The sequence below is a fragment of the Eschrichtius robustus genome, chromosome 2 (genome assembly GCF_028021215.1).
Source record: "Eschrichtius robustus isolate mEscRob2 chromosome 2, mEscRob2.pri, whole genome shotgun sequence".
Taxonomy (NCBI): Eukaryota; Metazoa; Chordata; class Mammalia; order Artiodactyla; family Eschrichtiidae; genus Eschrichtius; species Eschrichtius robustus.
The window spans coordinates 153,865,078-153,880,812 of NC_090825.1; the positions used below are offsets into that span (position 1 = coordinate 153,865,078).

Below are 15,735 nucleotides of genomic sequence, written 5' to 3' on the forward strand. Positions count from 1 at the left end.
AGGAAAGGGCAGTCTGCACAGTTCTTTATTTGTTGTGATGAAACAGAAAGTAGAGATGAGCTGAATTTATGTACAGTTCAAGCCAAATTATTGCTCAGGAGCATGTGTTGCTGTGTTAAAAAGTAGGTTAGGGGCTTCCCTGGTGGCGCAGTGGTTGAGAATCTGTCTGCCAATGCAGGGGACACGGGTTCAAGCCCTGGTCTGGGAAGATCCCACATGCCGCGGAGCAACTAGGCCCGTGAGCCAGAACTACTGAGCCTGCGCGTCTGGAGCCTGTGCTCCGCAACAAGAGAGGCCGCGATAATGAGAGGCCCGGGCACTGCGATGAAGAGTGGCCCCCACTTGCCTCAACTAGAGAAAGCCCTCGCACAGAAACGAAGACCCAACACAGCCATAAATAAATTAATAAATTAAGAAAAAAAAAAAGGTTAAAGTAACAAGTCAAAAAATGAAAATTTCCAAAAACATTTTGTTTAACTGAAAACAAGCATATAGACGTTGCCCAATCTTTTGACATAGGAGCAAGGCTTTTGAGCACAGGGCATCACTCTTGAATAAAGAACATCCATATGGGCTTCCCTGGTGGCGCAGTGGTTGAGAGTCTGCCTGCCAATGCAGGGGACGCGGGTTCGAGCCCTGGTCTGGGAAGATCCCACATGCCGCAGAGCGGCTGGGCCCGTGAGCCACAATTACTGAGCCTGCGCGTCTGGAGCCTGTGCTCCGCAACAAGAGAGGCCGCGACAGTGAGAGGCCCGCGCACCGCGATGAAGAGTGGACCCCGCTTGCCACAGCTAGAGAAAGCCCTCGCACAGAAATGAAGACCCAACACAGCCATAAATAAATAAATAAATAAATAAATAAAAATTAAAAAAAAAAAATTAGTATAAAAAAAAAAAAAAAGAACATCCATATCATTAACTGAGATGTAAAGTATGGGTGTCTTTAAAGGAGAATGAAAACTTATAGATAAAGGGGAAGCGATCTGAGTGCAGAATTCTTCTAGAGTTTTTCCCACAATCTTTTGCAGCTATATCGCTCACACTTTAGGAAGCTTTTGACTTGTTCACTAGAAACAACTCTATTGTCTTCATATTTCATCAATTTATGTAATATTTAATGATATCACATCATTAAAATAACAAAATGCAAGTGTCCTAAACAGACGTAGGAAACAACTGCTTCACAGGGAGGATACAATTCATATCAGAAGGTAACCTACTAACCTTGTTCTGTGGTGGGAACGCTGGGGTACAAAGGGAATAGGCGGTGATTCTGGTGACTCCAGGAAAGGGAGGCAAGTGAAGAGTGTTTCTCAGGACTTCCCTGGTGGCGCAGTCGTTAAGAATCCGCCTACCAATGCAGGGGACACGGGTTTGAGCCCTAGTCTGGGAAGATCCCACACGCCGCAGAGCAACTGAGCCCATGTGCCACAACTACTGAGCCCACGTGCCACAACTACTGAAGCCCGCATGGCTAACGCCTGGGCTCCACAACAAGAGAAGCCACCACAATGAGAAGCCCACACACCACAACAAAGAGTAGCCCCCGCTCTCCACAGCTAGAGAAAGCTCACGCGTAGCAACGAAGACCCCACGCAGCCAAAAATAAATAATAAATAAATAAATTTATTTCAAAAAAAAAAAAAACTGTTTCTCTGTGAGCGTGGTACAAGCATGTTACAGGGCCCCAGCTGGTGCTCCTTGAGTCACTGACAAGCTGCCAGCATGGCTGGGTCCCCTGAATATTGACTTGGGGCAGCTGTCCCAAGTCATCACACTCTAGGGACTGTGCAGTATTGTGCCCTGGAAAGCATGCATTAAACACTTGCTTTAGCTTCTTCTGGAATGTAGTATGTGGAATAATAGATGACTCCTCTTAACAATGCAACTACCAGAGAATTACAACTGATGAGAGACCAGCCTTATATATCCCATAGCAGATTTAGCTTTGCAAGGCACATTTAACGTTCTCAAACTGCTGAATCTAGAGAGAGACAGTAAAATCTCTGTAAGCATATTCTGGCAGCAAGTCACCGGGTAACTAGCAAAGAACACCCAAAATAGCAGGCAAAGATGACTGAACAATATAAAAGTCGAGAATCTAAGCAGTGGTTACTATATTACCATGAACTGAGACTGGGGAGCCCACGTCTTGCAGCAAAGGCCCAGCCAGCTTTCTAATTTATTTTATGCTAAAATTGGGTTGATAAAAAATGACCCTATTCTCTGCTGTCAATACTTTGGAAAAATTTTCCCATAGTTTGGAAAGGAGGGAAATAAGATTTCCCTGTGAGAGTTAACTGTAAAACCAAGAATGTCATTGATTACATATAGATATGCAGTCTCTCAAGAGATCGAGTATTTCCAATATGAAACCTTTTCATATTGTTCTCTATCAAGGCCTTAATTAATGGTAGAACTTGAAGGGGCCTAAAAGGTTCAAATGTTAGGACTCAGAAAGGTTACATGATATGTTCAAGGTCCTAAGGTCAATTATGAGTTAATCCGGCCTATGACCTAGGTCTCCCAGGTCCTAGTCTCATGTTTTTCTCATTATAACACCCACCTTCTAGTTGGAATTGTCTGATTAGCTGGGGTCACTGTATCCTTAGAGATAGGGTTACTATAGCTGAGGACCAAATTACCCTACAAATCAATGAGGTAAAACAACTGTTTATAATGCTTATTGGGTCTGTGGGTCACAATTCAGACAGGGGCTGTGGAGATGACTTGGGGCTAAGATCCCCTGAAGACTCACTCACTCGCTCACTCACATGTCTGCTGACTGATGGTGGCTCTCGCTGGGACCTCAGCACCTACAAGCAGCCTCTCTATGTAGCCTGAGCTTCCTCACAACATGGTGACTGGCTTCCAAGAGGGCATCACAAGACAGTCAGGCAGAGGCTCTATTGCCATTTATGGCCCAGCTGGGAAGGCATGCAACATGACATCCACCCCATCCTCTTTTTGTTGGGGCAGTCATAAAGTTCTACCCCAGTTCAAGGGGAAGGGAATAGACTTCACCTCTTGACGGGAAGTGGCAAGGTCCTGGAACAGCGTGTGGGGTCAGAAATATTGCTGTGGCCACTTATGGAAATTACAATCTGCTACAACTAGAATTAAATGCCTTCTTTACAAGACAAAATTAGAGGGAGAAAAGAGGCAGCAGAAGAACAACTAACAAATCACACCTGAAGTCTGAGTATGCCTGCTCCCATTTCTCTCCCTCTGGGGAACTTTGCAATCTGTGCTTACTGCAAATTGAATGGGAATAAAGCATGTTAACTCAACATGATTGGAGCTTTTATTTCATTTAAATGTCTAGTTTGGTGTGTTGGAAAGTATGTCTCCAGCTTTTAGGCTAGGGATAAGATGTATCCTTCACAATGAGGAAAAGGGGAAAAACTATTTTAATTGAAGAACTTATTTTTTAATATAGATCATCTACTAGACTATAAAGAAAACATCAACAAATCTCCTAAAGCACAAAGTGCACAGACATTCTCTGACCACAGAGCAATAAAACTATAAATTAGAAACATTTAAACAAAACTTTCCCACCCACATGGAAATTCAAAAATACCCTTCTCTATATCTCTTGGGCACAAAAGGGGAAATATGATTGCAATCATAGAATATTTAGAAAATAAAAATAATGAAAACACTACAAATCAAAACTCCTGGGATACGGCTAAAGCTATATTTTAAGAGGCACATAAATAAGTAAGGAATGAATAATGACAATGCCAGCAGCAGCAGCAATGGCTAACACTTTCTATTCTAGGAGCTTTATATGTATGGACTCATTTAATCCTCACAGCAACCTACAGGTAGATGCTATTATTTTCATTCTCATTTTACAGAGGAACAAATTGCGACACCGAAGGGATGAGTGATTTGAGCGAGATCATGCAACTAGCCCCTGTCATTCCAGGCACTGGGGTTACACAGTGACCTAGAAGGCAAAGTGTACGCTCTCTTACAGCTGTGAGCTCCTCATTACTGCTGGGCAGGTGTGGGAGTGCCAGCTTCTCACGAGGCCTTCACGGATGCCTTCCTGGATGGGAGGGGCAGAAGTGCCTCGTTACCGCCGGGTGGTGGCAAAAGCCCTGAAGCTCCCCTAGGCCTTCTCTGGCAGTACCCCATCTGGGATGGGGAGAGAGGCCTTGTTACTGCCAGTGGGGGTGGAAGTCCAGGCTCCCCGTGTGGTCTCCACTGGTACTGTGGAGAGGGGAGGGAGGAGAGTGTGTATCATTCATGCCTGTTGGGGATGAAAATCCCAGCTCCCTATGTATCCTTCTCTGCCGCCACCTTGGCAGGTGTGTTGGGGTGCCTTGGTACAGCCTAGCGGAAGGCTGAAGTCTAGTCTCCCCTCTAGGACTTGGCTGGCATGGGTGGGAGTGGGGCCACAGTTTTTGTTTGTTTTTTTTTTTTTCTGTGGTTTTTGGCTGGAGTAGAGCTGCTTAGATAATTCTAAAAGTTTTCTATTTCACTAGGCTGACCTATTCCTGGTTCTCTGGCTAAGCAGACCAGGCTTTGGTTGAAGGTTGTTTTTTTTTTTTTTTGTCTGTGCCTGTTGGCGTTTGCAGGTTGCTAGCTTCTTCAGCTCCAAGTCTGGGATATATGAGGTAAACAAACAAACAAGGTAGGAACTAACCATGTGTCATTCCTCAGGTCTCAAAGTCCCTAGCTGATCTGCCTTCCTCTCTCTACCTTTCAGCCTTCTTATGTTTCTTTTATATGTAATGTCCAAGGGTTTTAGTTTCACTTAGCTGGAGGAATATGGGAAAGTACATCAACTTCATCTTCCCAGAAGAAGTTGTCTCTTATGTTAAGAAAAAAAAAAACTGACAGGATGTGTTCATTCTCAGAGCAGGAGGAGAGTCAGAATGGCAGAGAACCACTGATAGTGAGGGGTGGAGGGGAGAGAAAGGGGGTGGGATCCTGTGCACAAGTGGAAAGGATGGCCCTAGATGTGAACATGGAGAGTTCATCTGAAGTCACAAGAGGAAAAGATGAGCATCTATTAAACATGCATGGAGTTTGGTGGTGAGTGGATGAGGATGTCTCCATGGACTAAGGGAAGCCATCAACTGAGAAAGGGGGCTGGGGTCAGGGAAGGCTGGGGATTTGCAGAGAGAAGCTGCTTTGAAAGGTGGTGGAGAGAACTGACTAGAGAAATACAGAAGGATTTCTCTACAGCCTGAAGCCACATACATTTAGAAGGAAACCAGTTAGCCTAGTTGCTTCTTTTCCTCCAGAACTAGGTACAGAGTAGGCAGATAAATGCGGGTTTACTCAGTCAATAATTGTGCCAGATCAGATGAGAGAAGGACGAAGAAAAAAAAAAAAGAAAAAAAAGACATGGAGGGTGTGTATAAAGGAGTGATTATGATGATGAAACACAAAGTCAGTACCATAGCATGGCACAACTACAGAAGGCACTATTTTTATTGTATTTTGCAACACAGAGACCCAGCGTAGACTCTAATATGGATGAGGAAGAACCTGAGTAAATGGCCAGTGAATATTTGGGGGTGATTGAATTGGGAGTCCTAATAGGGCTGGAGAATTGTTAAGGTGGGACTGGTAAATTAGAGGCACGCAAAGATAGGAGATGATGGCCATAGAGAGAAGATATTTGAAATTGAGATTTAGGAGGTGAAATAGATATTGGAAATGAAAGATCTAGGATATGAGAAGGTGTAGCTGAAGTGAGGTGGGGGGTGCTTAGCAAACTACATGCCCTTCACAAACTTCCCATTGAGAATAACTAAAAACAATGAATAAAATATAGAAATATATATATTTTTAAATGCATCAGTGACCTGCTAATAAAGTAAGGCCAAAAGGAATTCTAAGCAAGGCCCAAGTGAGATGACCCAGGCACTGCTAATGGCCTTTGCACTGAGGACTTTTGACAAATCAGGGGATCTTGAGATCCAGTGTTCACAGCCTTGTGAAATATGGATGATAGTTGACAAAGCCTAGGTCCAGCCCAAAGAGGGCAGCATAAAAGACAATCCTACATAAAGCTCGAAAGGGTATACTAGAAATAAAATTGCCCCCATTGCAGACAACAAGGACATTTGCTTATGTTAAAATTTGGCGCTGGTAAAGGAGAAGAAAAATCTTTCCTGAAAGTTTCTAAGTACAAGCTAGCCCTCACGTGTGAGTTTTGTTGCCAGAGTTGCGCTACCTGGGTGGTCTGGAAAACCTTCAAGCTGAGAATTTAGTTTAAAGTGGCCCTCCTTCAGTAGTACCCATGAGCATCTGGCAGAAACACTTGCAAATCCTTTTTAAATGAACTCCCTTCTATCTAGGCTTCAAAGAATTCCCATAGAAATATGAATTCACAATTAAAAAAGAAAAGCAACATGAGCGAGACCCAACAAAATAACAAGCAACTCACATCACCCACAAAAAGTCAATCAGGTGTTGGAAATATCAGATAGTATAAAATTTATATACAATTTATAATGATTAGAGGGCAGAAACTAGGGAGTCATCTGCAGGAGATAAGATTTTTACATACACATAAGAATACATATTAAAGATAGGGACGTTGCTGGTGGAGTCTTTTTATAGGTTTTATAAACCACTTGAGCCTATATCCGTCATTTTAGTGTCTGACATGTTTGGAACTATCAGTGCTTTGTTGGTTTATGGCTTAAATTCCTTTTCTTGTCCGTTTCCTTCTTCCCTTCCCCCCACTTTAAAAATTTTCCTATACAGAAAAATAGAATTAAGATTTTTTTTTAGTAAAATTGATACTTATAAGGTCAATATTTTAAAAATGCATTTCTATATACCAGCAACAAAAAATTAGAACGTGTAATAAAAAGACAGATGCCATTTACAGTAGTATCAAAAATATGAATTACCTAGGAAGAGATTTAACAAAATATGAGTAAGACCTGTATACAGAAAATCATAAAATGACTGAGAGAAATCAAAGGAAATTTAAATAAATGGAAAGTGATACTATGTTTATGGGTAGGAAGATTCAATATTATAAAGTTGTCATTGCTTTTCCAATTGATCCGTAGATTTCTTTTATTACATTTAAAATCCCAACAAAGTATTTATTTTGACTGGTGGGCATTGAGGAATGGATAGTGGAACTTGGCACGTTGATTCTCAAGTGTATCAGAACGGACACTGAAAATCAGTTGAGAAAGTATGAGCTTTAAATAACTGATGCTGAGACAACTGGTTATTCATATAGAAAAAAGGGGATCTGAACCCCTACCTCACACCACATGCCAAAAATCAATTCTAGGTGTCTAAAAGACTCAAAATTAGGTAGAGTTTTTAAACTTTTTGAAAGTAATAAAAGAAAATGCCCCTTTCAATTAACGGATGAGAAGAATCTCTGAAGCGAGACAGAAAAGCATAGAGAGTAAAGTAAATTACTATTAAAGTGAACTACATTAAAATGAAGAACTTCTGTTCATCAAGATATACCATAACAGAAGTGAAAAGGTGAGTCACACACTGGGAGAGGGTATTTGCTATACCCATATGACAAAGGGTTAGTATCCAGACCAAAAACTATAAGCCATTCAGAAAACTACAACCTAATTTATTTTAAAGGGGAAAAAGATTTGACTGGGCATATCACTGAAGAGAGAACACAAATGGTAAAATAACATATGAAAATATGTTCAACTTCATTTGTAATCAGGGAAGTGCAAATTAAAACCACAGTGGCATATTATTTCAATCTCATCAGCTTGACAGAAATTTTTCAATGTGGAATACCAAGAATTAGAGATGTGGAACCACTGAATTCTTATACAGTGTTTGTGGGAGAGTCAATTTATTTCAACCATTTTGGAAGATAATTTGCATTATCTATTAGGTTGAAGGTATGCATGCCTTTTGACTCAGCAATTCTACTCTCTGATGTTTGGCCTAGAGAAACTCTTGTACACATGTAGTGGGCGGTAGGTACAAGATGTTCATAGTAGCATATCTGTAAGAGCAAAAACTAGAAACAACCAAGATATTCACCAACAGTAGAATGGAGTAAAATTCTGATATATTCATATAATTGAATACTATACAGAAATAAACATGAATAAACTGTAGTTATTTGCAACAACGTGGATGCATCTCAGGAACATGTTATTAAGTGGAAAAAGTATGTCCCAGAAAGACCCATATGGTAAATTCCAATCATATGAAGTTCAAAAGCATGCATAAATCATATATACATACATATATATGTATATATACACACACACACACACACACACACACACACACACACATATATATATATATATAGAATGATTAGGAAGGATGGGATTGGAGAGGGATACATAGGGGCTTAAATGTTCTATGTCTTAAATGGGACAGTAGGTGCACAAGTGATCATGTCATTGTTACTTTTTTTATCCTTAAACATTTATTTTATAAATATTCTTTTGTATATATCCGATACTTAATAAAATGTCAAGGCTCTTTGGAATTGAGGAGGTAAAAAGAGCTTTATCACAGAATGATTTCATGCTGGAAAGTTAGAAACAACAACAAAGGTCCCCAGTAAAGGTCTGGTTAAATAAATTAAGGTACATCTGTATAACAGAATAGCATCCAGCAAGGAAGTGCATACACTGACATGAGATGTTCCTTGTATAGCAGATGAAAGAAGTTACAGAACAGTATGATACCTCATTTACATAAGAAATATAAAAATACACATACATAAGAATAGAAAAAGCGTTGAGTGAGTACACCAAAAAGTTAACTGTACTGGAATCTGGGTGTTGACTATTAGAATTATACTTAGGGTTTTTTTTCTTGATTTCTTCTCATTTTTTTCTACCAGAAACATATATTACTATTATACCAAAAAAAGTCAGAGAAAGAGTAGCAAAGAATATCTAAGAAACATCAGAAAGAAGAATGTAAATATAAAATGTTTGGAAACGACCTTCACAAAATATATTAACATATTATTTGAAGAAAATGGTTACACTTTTATTAGAGTTAAAAATGAGATTTGAAGATAAATGGATTTATCTATCTATCTATCAAGTTTCTGGCTAAAAGGCAATATAATAAAGATTTAACTTCTTCCCAATTTAATTTACAGGATTAAAATAATCCCAAACAAAATCACAAAGAAGTTTTTTGTTTTTTGTTTTTCAGGGCAAATCATTCATTTATTGTTTAAAGATTGCAAGACAACATCTGAATTTCTGTAGCACAATGTAAATGTTTTACTTTTTTGATAAAGCAGAGTATAATAGAAAAAACAATTAGTTTCCAGTAATATCTATATCTCTATTCAGAATTAAGCCTTCCACAGACATGTTACCTGGAAACAAAAGCCTGTTACAATAAGCAAAGCTTCAACCAGAGCGGCTACTTTTCGGGCAGGGAAAGGTTCATCCCTCTAGGGGGATGCTGTGCTATGTAAAATGGCTGCAAGGTCACAGCCTTGAGGGCGCTGGAAGTCTATTCTCCTATTCCACATGAAGTAGTTTGGTGAACTTCAAACGTCCGTTCATCTGCAACCAAGCTGGCAACCTTTAACTGATTCTTTCAAGCAGGTAAAAAGTAAATTAAAACAAATCCCTACACTGATGTTCCTTGATTTACACTGTTAAATCGTTCACTAACATGTAATTCTGGCTAAGAATTACATTTGAGACTCCTTGCTCAGATTTTGGTTAACAGTACAAATCTTTCCGAAATTCAAGTGCTTCTTAATCAATCATTTGTCAGCTAGGATACATTCAGGCATCAGCTGCAACTACAGAATAGATGCACTGCCTCAGCACTTTGGAAAGACAGAATCTAGAACACTACTAGCAGACAAAATATCTGTTACTAGACAGCATATGTGCAGTACAGCAAGACAAAAACATATATTCATATGTTGGCTTGTTTAAGCCTCAAGCCCTCAGTCCTTTGTTGAAATACAATAATTTCATTCCTATGGTTTTCAATACCAAAAACTCAACCCCCAGGAGGGCTAAAGTCTAATTTATACTCCAAACCAAGTAGCAGTGCAGTTCGCTACTACTGAGGCTGAATCCATAGACTTCAAGACCACGTCCAGAAGACAAGTTATTATGTGTAACACCCTAGAAGGTCTGAAGCATAATAATCATATACATAGCTGGTCCTCCAGAGCTTTTTACCTATAACATGTTTTTTGATGAAAGTTATTTAATGCACTGGAGATAACTGGGACTTACTGATCAAATATTTGAATACTTGTACTTACCTGGGATTTCATTGCTGCTGAAAGAAAAAGGAAGAACAGGACTCACTTTAAAAAAAAGAACAAACTTTAGAAGTGAAAGTAAAAATCTGATCACACACTATCACTTTTGGAAGCAGCACAGAGGGGCAGTCAACGGTAAAACACTGGTGCAATAGGTCAAAACTCTAGGCCAAAAATCCATTATTATTATCATCAGTGACAGTACCACAACTGTGCCCTTCATAATTAATAATCACTCCTAAGAATCTTCATTTGGCACCAGATGATGTGTTTAAGAGAAACACTCTGGGAGGTTTTGAATCAGACTTGGTTTTTTGTTAGCCAAGTTACAGGAAAATGTTTAAAGTGGGGGGAAGGGAAGAAGGAAACGGACCAGAAAAAGAATTTAAGCCATAAACCAACAAAGCACTGATAGTTCCAAACATGTCAGACACTAAAATGACTGATATAGGCTCAAGTGGTTTATAAAACCTATAAAAAGACTACACCAGCAAAGTCCCCATTTGTCTGTAGAGTTCAGAAACTAAAACAAGGAATATTTTAGCTTAAAACCTTATCTCAAAAGAATCATATACACGTCACATGAATAAAACCTGAAACCAAACATTTTTAATAGCTCCAATACCCCAAATATAAAGAAAAACTTAATTCAGAAGACTGGGCAATCTCTATCTCCCCTCCACACTAACCACCCATCCCATGGAAGACCAAGGGAGATCAGACCTTCCAGACTTAGGCAACACCTGGCTGCCGCAAAATTCTACGGAGACTCCTTGTGGAACAGCAGTCTCCCATCTCTTGTGTGTCTCCCTGTCATGATCATGCAGGAAGCAAGTCTGGCTGTGCTATCTGTTATCACTGTCTGTCACCCATCTGCAACATGATATTGCTACAAAGGTAAGTACAAAGTAACGTATCTAGTTCCCTTTCCCCCAGAAGGTTGAGGCTCAGGTACAGGGGTAATTCTCCTGCGCACACAGTCATTATTTAGGCCGACTCAGTGACGTCAACAGGCTTCATCATGTGATCAGGTTTGTTGCCAGCTGCATAATGCTCCCACATCTGTAGATAGAGGCGCTCTAGTTCCAGTGTGTATTGTTTGGTGTTGAACAGAGGGCTAGATATTCTCTGCTTCCAGACTTTGCCACGAATTCTCTTCAGGTATTCTAGATCAGTTCCCAGTTTCACAGCTATGTCTTCATACTCTTGTCTATTTTTAGCAATAAGCTCAAGACAGCCTAAACAGGTGAGCTGGGAAGCTGCAACTCGGGAAGCAAGAGTCTCTCCTGGCATAGTCACCATGGGTGTCCCCGACCAAAGGACATCCATCCCTGTGGTGTGTCCATTACAGAGTGGAGTGTCCAAGCAGACATCAGCCAGCTGGCCTCTCCGAACATGTTCCTCTTTAGGAGCAACAGGTGAAAAAATGATACGGTTCTGGGGAAGGCCCATATTTTGCGCGTACTGTTGAATATTAGGTTCTCCTGCTGGGAAACGCAACAGCCACAGTACGCTATTGGGAACACGCTTCAGAATATTTGCCCACATCTGCAAAGTAGATGGGTCAATTTTATGTAGCTGATTAAAGTTACAGTACACAATGGCATCTTCCGGTAACCCGTACTGAGAACGTGTGGTTACAATAATGGTACGGGGAACCTCCTCTCCAGTGGCAGCCTTATTGTTGATCTGGGTAGTTGCCAGTCCATTGCTAATACTGAATCCATTAATTGTTATCTGAATTTGTCCTCTGTTAATCATTTCAATAACTGCTTCTGCAGTCGTATTCATAGGAATGACAGGCATATTAAGATCTATATTGCTGCTGTCTGCTTTGTCTCCTCCATCAGGACATTTCATCTTGACAATTTTCACGTCTGGTAGACTATCAAGAAATGCTTTGAGGTCGATGCCATTTAGCACAATTCGATTGTCATAAATGTGCCCATTGGACTTAAAATCGATGACTGCTTTTTTCTTCAGGTGAGGGAACATATTAGCATGATCACCAATAAAGAAAGTATGGGGCATATAAGCCAGTTTCTCAGAATACTGCTCAGCAACTTCAGCAGGTGAAGTTTCCCGATCAGTGATGATATAATCCATGAAAAGCGCGCCACTAGTCCCAGGGTACCCCAGCCACATTGCCTGAATAGGAGCTGGCCTGAGAGCAAAGAGTTCATTTCGAGCACCCCTGGTATAACCATTCATATTTACGAGGATGTGTATACCATCTTGATGGATGCGATCAGCTGCTTTTCCATCGCATGGAATCTGAGAAAGATCAACGAAATGATCGGCTTCTGCCATCACCTTCGCTCGGAAGTTTGTGCCATCATCTGGGCTCAGGGCATAACAGAATACCTCAAATTTATCACGATTGTGCATGCCTGGAATAGACTGCATAAGATGAGAAGTAGGATGGTTCCCAAAGTCAGAACTCACGTATCCTACACGCAGTCGACCATCACTGAGCTTCAAGTCCTTTGGATGTTCATACGGTGGTTTGTGAAGGACATTGATGTTATCCAGGCAGAGGTGCCCATGCCTCTCGGCAATAGCCTTCCTGACGCCGTGAGGAAGAGGATATAACATGCTGTGATGAGGCTGCACAGAAGGCAACCTGTTCTTCTCTAACTGGTCAGCCACAACGCTGACCAACCTCTTCATGCGCTCATCATAGTCTGTCCAGTCACAGACAATCTGCAGGCAATGAGCCAGATTACAATAAGCGTCAGGAAAGTCAGGTTGAAGCTTCAGAGCAGTGCGATAAGAAGCAATTGCTTCTGGAATATTCCCTGAATCCTTGTGAATGGAAGCCAGATTGCTGTGGGCATCCGCAAATGCAGGGTTAATCTGAATGGCACGTGTATAACACTGCAAGGCTCCCTGAACATCCTGCATCCCCGTTAAGAGTGTTTCCCATATTACAGTAGGCCTCAGCAAAGGTAGGACTGATTCGAATAGCCTCCTTATAATGCATCAGAGCTTCCTGCACTCTTCCCTGCTGCTGCAATACACTTGCTAAATTTGAATGGGCAGCAGCAAACTCGGGGAAGACTTCTAATGCTTTACAATACAAGCGAACTGCCTCTTCAATGTTTCCCTGTTCTCGCTTGATATTGGCTAGGTTATTCAGAGAGTCTGCATGGGTGGGACACAGCCACAGAGCTGTATTATAACAATCTTCTGCTTCGGCAACACTGCCCTTCTCTTTGAGAGCGTTGGCTAGGTTGCAGTAAGCGTCCGGGAAGTGTGGTTGCAATTCAATAGCTCGCCTGTAGGTGTCTATTGCCAGATCTATCAGGCCTTGCTCATAGTATACACAAGCCAGGCTGCCATGTACCACTGCATGATTTGGACTCAAGCTTAGGGCACGAAGGTAAGCTGCCACAGCTCGTTCAAAAATCCGTGCCTCTTTGAAGACATTTCCTAAATTGATATAAGCATCCAGAAAATTGGGGTCATGGGTGACAGCCTTTTCAAAGTGATGAATTGCAAGCCAAATCTCCCCTTGTGCATTGAAAACACAGCCAAGGTTACTCCAAGCTACTGCAAAGTTCGGTTGCGTCTCAATTGCTTTCAAATAACATGCCTTGGCTTCTTCCAAGCGACCCAGGGCTTTGAGCAGGTTCCCCAGGTCACTGCAAACACAGTACAGATCAGGATTGTACTGAAGAGCGGAGGCGTAAGCTTGTACTGCCCCGCCCATGTCGCCTGCTGCTACCAAAGCGGCTGCCAGGTTAATATAACCATCGATGAAATCTGGTTTGAGACGCAACGCATGCCGGTAATGCTCGATTGCTTCCTGCAACTGCCCGCTTTCCTTGTACACATTCCCCAAATTCGAATAGGCTTCTGCCAGAAGAGGGTTCTTTTTAATTGCCAGAGTACTAAAGTGGGCAGATCCGTCCAGCCTTCGACACCGGAAGTGTATAGATGAAAGTAATAAAAGTACACCAGTATTGTCTGGCTCTTGTCTCCAGAGCTGCATGCAGTGTCTCTCAGCTGCCTCAAAATCTCCCGCCTGATAGGCTCGATGTGTCAACTCTGCTAACCCTTGGAAGGAAAGCATACGTTTCGTTGGGTCTGTGCTGTCGGCCACGTTGCCCACGGAAGACGCCATCTGGAGCTTCTGGAGGGAGTGCGAAAAGAGGGTAATTGAGTCCCGCTGCTGCCACTACTGGCAAGAATGTTTCTAGAGGTAGCAAATACAAGGGCAGTAGCCGTACCACTGCTTTGGCAGGCTTAAGCGGCGGCAGCAGTTACATACACTGAACCTTAGGAACTCTGGTTGGCCATCTATCTCTCACGGTCTTGAAAAAATCACAATGAAGTTTAAGTTTTTTTTAATTGATAAGATGGTTCTAAAGTTTATCTGGAGATGCAAGAGGGAAGAGATGTGGGGACATATGTATATGTATAACTGATTCACTTTGTTATAAAGCAGAAACTAACACACCATAGTAAAGCAATTATACTCTAATAAAGATGTTAAAAAAATATAGAGTTTATCTGGAAGAATAAATGGGGCTATTGATAATAGAATTCTGAAAATTAAAATTAAGAGGTTAGACTTGTTCTAATGGATCAATTTTAAAATGAATGCTAAAGCGACAACCATTGAACCACTATGATACAGTCAAATAGAAAGCTCTTAAACATCTAGTAGAAAGTGCTCAAACATCTCTTTATATTTTTAGAAACAGTGAATGTTGGAGGAAATAATGGTAATAGAGAAAGTAGAACATAAATAATGTTGGAATAATGGTTAAGGAAGGGTAGTTAATTTTTACCTTAAAATACGTTCTAAAACAAATTTGACTGTATTTACCTAAGATAAATTATAGATAAGTTAATGTAAAAAAATTTAAATCATTATTCAGAGGGAGCACAGAAAATATGTAACAGATTCACGAGGGTATAAGTCACTAAATCCAATGACTTTGCAGGACCAACTGATAATCTTGACTACCAACGCTCTTTTTCTTCCCTTTGCCTCCTTTGACTTCTATGACACACACTGCCCTGATTTTTCACCTCACTTTGGTTGCTACTTCTCCAATTCCTTTGCAAGATTATCCTCCTCTGAAAGCCATTACATGTTTGAGTTCCTCAGGGCCCATTCCTTCTCTACACTGTCTCCCAAGATATTCACATTTATAGCCACGGCTCCAATGACCACCTCTACTCAGGTGACTCAAATTTAACTCTCCCCCAGGCATTTCTTACCTATCAGTATAAGTCAGAATCCCTGAAAGAGAAAGGTGGCACACTCAAATGTACCGTAATTAAGGAGACTGTAGTCAAGAGATTATTTGCAAAGGGTTTGGGGAAAACAACAGAGGACAGTAGTCCAGCATCTCAGGGAGCTTTTACTGCCTAGGCTTAAAGGAGGAGGTTAGGGACTTCCCTGGTGGCTCAGTGGTTAAGAATCCACCTGCCAGTGCAGGGGTTCAAGCCCTGGTCCGGAAAGATCCCACATGCCACGGA

The 15,735-nt window shown here is 41.2% G+C and overlaps 1 pseudogene; it reads right to left on the bottom strand.

Annotated features, from left to right (window-relative positions):
- Positions 1–11,229: 11,229 nt before the first annotated feature.
- Positions 11,230–14,368, bottom strand: LOC137758974 (UDP-N-acetylglucosamine--peptide N-acetylglucosaminyltransferase 110 kDa subunit pseudogene; annotated as a pseudogene).
- Positions 14,369–15,735: the final 1,367 nt, after the last annotated feature.